The sequence below is a fragment of the Oncorhynchus keta genome, unplaced genomic scaffold (genome assembly GCF_023373465.1).
Source record: "Oncorhynchus keta strain PuntledgeMale-10-30-2019 unplaced genomic scaffold, Oket_V2 Un_contig_6217_pilon_pilon, whole genome shotgun sequence".
Classification (NCBI taxonomy): domain Eukaryota; kingdom Metazoa; phylum Chordata; class Actinopteri; order Salmoniformes; family Salmonidae; genus Oncorhynchus; species Oncorhynchus keta.
The window spans coordinates 1,252-4,177 of record NW_026288738.1 but is presented as its reverse complement, the minus strand read 5'-3'; the positions used below and the strand labels follow the sequence as shown (position 1 = coordinate 4,177).

General features: G+C 49.7%; 1 long non-coding RNA gene across 1 annotated transcript; it reads right to left on the bottom strand.

The window, feature by feature from the left end:
- Positions 1-334: 334 nt before the first annotated feature.
- Positions 335-2,279, bottom strand: LOC127925757 (uncharacterized). Its single transcript, XR_008122147.1, has 4 exons — positions 2,206-2,279; positions 1,927-2,085; positions 1,501-1,577; positions 335-799 (listed from the first exon to the last, which is right to left on the bottom strand). It is a non-coding gene; the product is annotated as an uncharacterized LOC127925757 (long non-coding RNA).
- Between the last annotated feature and the right edge of the window lie 647 nt (positions 2,280-2,926).

Below are 2,926 nucleotides of genomic sequence, written 5' to 3'. Positions count from 1 at the left end.
CTCAGAGACGACTGTTCTAGGAACCATCACTGGCTACAGGCCCCGTCTCCTGTTCTCTATACTGACAGGCTGGCAGAATCTTGCCCACTTCCCCTCTCTCTGGCTGAGGTGAACACACCAACTGATTTCTAGTGAAACATGAGGCTGATGATGTGTCACTGCGTCACTCTGCCCTCTTTATGCCAGTGTCTGAGCTCTCACAACACACACTAGATATTCCTGTGGCGTGTCAATTTCCATTTTAACGTCTTTGGCCAAGGTTGGGCTGCAGTAAAACGACCCCCCCCACTAATCACTGATAACCTAGTGGTATTCCACTAAAGGTTACGCTGACTGTCTCACACTGAAACAAAATACTCTGTTTATGGAGGGAGGTCCAGTCCTCTATATCATGTATGCCTGTGACAAGCACAAGCTCCAGCTAAACACAGAACAGTTTAGATAGAGAATCTCCATTAGAAGTACTACAGCCCCATTCTGCTGACCTCCTCTCCATTAGGACTACAGCCCCATTCTGCTGACCTCCTCTCCATTAGAAGTACTATAGCCCCATTCTGCTGACCTCCTCTCCATTAGAAGTACTACAGCCCCATTCTGCTGACCTCCTCTCCATTAGAAGGACTACAGCCCCATTCTGCTGACCTCATCTCCATTAGAAGTACTACAGCCCCATTCTGCTGACCTCCTCTCCATTAGAAGTACTACAGCCCCATTCTGCTGACCTCCTCTCCATTAGAAGTACTACAGCCCCATTCTGCTGACCTCCTCTCCATTAGGACTACAGCCCCATTCTGCTGACCTCCTCTCCATTAGAAGTACTACAGCCCCATTCTGCTGACCTCTCCATTAGAAGTACTACAGCCCCATTCTGCTGACCTCCTCTCCATTAGAAGTACTACAGCCCCATTCTGCTGACCTCCTCTCCATTAGAGTACTACAGCCCCATTCTGCTGACCTCCTCTCCATTAGAAGTACTACAGCCCCATTCCGCTGACCTCATCTCCATTAGGACTACAGCCCCATTCTGCTGACCTCCTCTCCATTAGGACTACAGCCCCATTCTGCTGACCTCCTCTCCATTAGAAGTACTACAGCCCCATTCTTCTGACCTCCTCTCCATTAGAAGTACTACAGCCCCATTCTGCTGACCTCCTCTCCATTAGAAGTACTACAGCCCCATTCTGCTGACCTCCTCTCCATTAGGACTACAGCCCCATTCTGCTGACCTCTTCTCCATTAGAAGTACTACAGCCCCATTCTGCTGACCTCCTCTCCATTAGAAGTACTACAGCCCCATTCTGCTGACCTCCTCTCCATTAGAAGTACTACAGCCCCATTCTGCTGACCTCATCTCCATTAGAAGGACTACAGCCCCATTCTGCTGACCTCCTCTCCATTAGGACTACAGCCCCATTCTGCTGACCTCCTCTCCATTAGGACTACAGCCCCATTCTGCTGACCTCATCTCCATTAGAAGTACTACAGCCCCATTCTGCTGACCTCCTCTCCATTAGAAGGACTACAGCCCCATTCTGCTGACCTCCTCTCCATTAGGACTACAGCCCCATTCTGCTGACCTCATCTCCATTAGAAGTACTACAGCCCCATTCCGCTGACCTCATCTCCATTAGAAGTACTACAGCCCCATTCTGCTGACCTCCTCTCCATTAGGACTACAGCCCCATTCTGCTGACCTCCTCTCCATTAGAAGTACTACAGCCCCATTCTGCTGACCTCATCTCCATTAAAGTACTACAGCCCCATTCTGCTGACCTCTTCTCCATTAGAAGTACTACAGCCCCATTCTGCTGACCTCCTCTCCATTAGAAGGACTACAGCCCCATTCTGCTGACCTCTCCATTAGAAGGACTACAGACCCATCTGCTGACCTCCTCTCCATTAGGACTACAGCCCCATTCTGCTGACCTCATCTCCATTAGAAGTACTACAGCCCCATTCTGCTGACCTCCTCTCCATTAGAAGGACTACAGCCCCATTCTGCTGACCTCATCTCCATTAAAGTACTACAGCCCCATTCCGCTGACCTCATCTCCATTAGAAGTACTACAGCCCCATTCTGCTGACCTCATCTCCATTAAAAGTACTACAGCCCCATTCTGCTGACCTCCTCTCCATTAGAAGTACTACAGCCCCATTCCGCTGACCTCATCTCCATTAGAAGTACTACAGCCCCATTCTGCTGACCTCATCTCCATTAGAAGTACTACTGCCCCATTCCGCTGACCTCATCTCCATTAGAAGTACTACAGCCCCATTCTGCTGACCTCATTTCCAATAGAAGTACTACTGCCCCATTCTGCTGACCTCATCTCCATTAGAAGTACTACAGCCCCATTCTGCTGATCTCCTCTCCATTAGAAGTACTACTGCCCCATTCTGCTGACCTCCTCTCTATTAGAAGTACTACAGCCCCATTCTCCTGACCTCCTCTCCATTAGAAGTACTACAGCCCCATTCTACTGACCTCCTCTCCATTAGAAGTACCCCCCATTCTGCTGACCTCTCTGACTCCATTAGAAGTACTACAGCCCCATTCTACTGACCTCCTCTCCATTAGAAGGACTACAGCCCCATTCTGCTGACCTCATCTCCATTAGAAGGACTACAGCCCCATTCTGCTGACCTCCTCTCCATTAGAAGTACTGCCCCATTCTGCTGACCTCCTCTCCATTAGGACTACAGCCCCATTCTGCTGACCTGACCTCATCTCCATTAGAAGTACTACAGCCCCATTCTGCTGACCTCCTCTCCATTAGAAGTACTACAGCCCCCTTCTGCTGACCTCCTCTCCATTAGACTACAGCCCCCATTCTGCTGACCTCCTCTCCATTAGAAGTACTACAGCCCCTTCTGCTGACAGGGTTCAGCCATGTTTCGTTTAGTGATGAAGTCAGCCATGCAACTT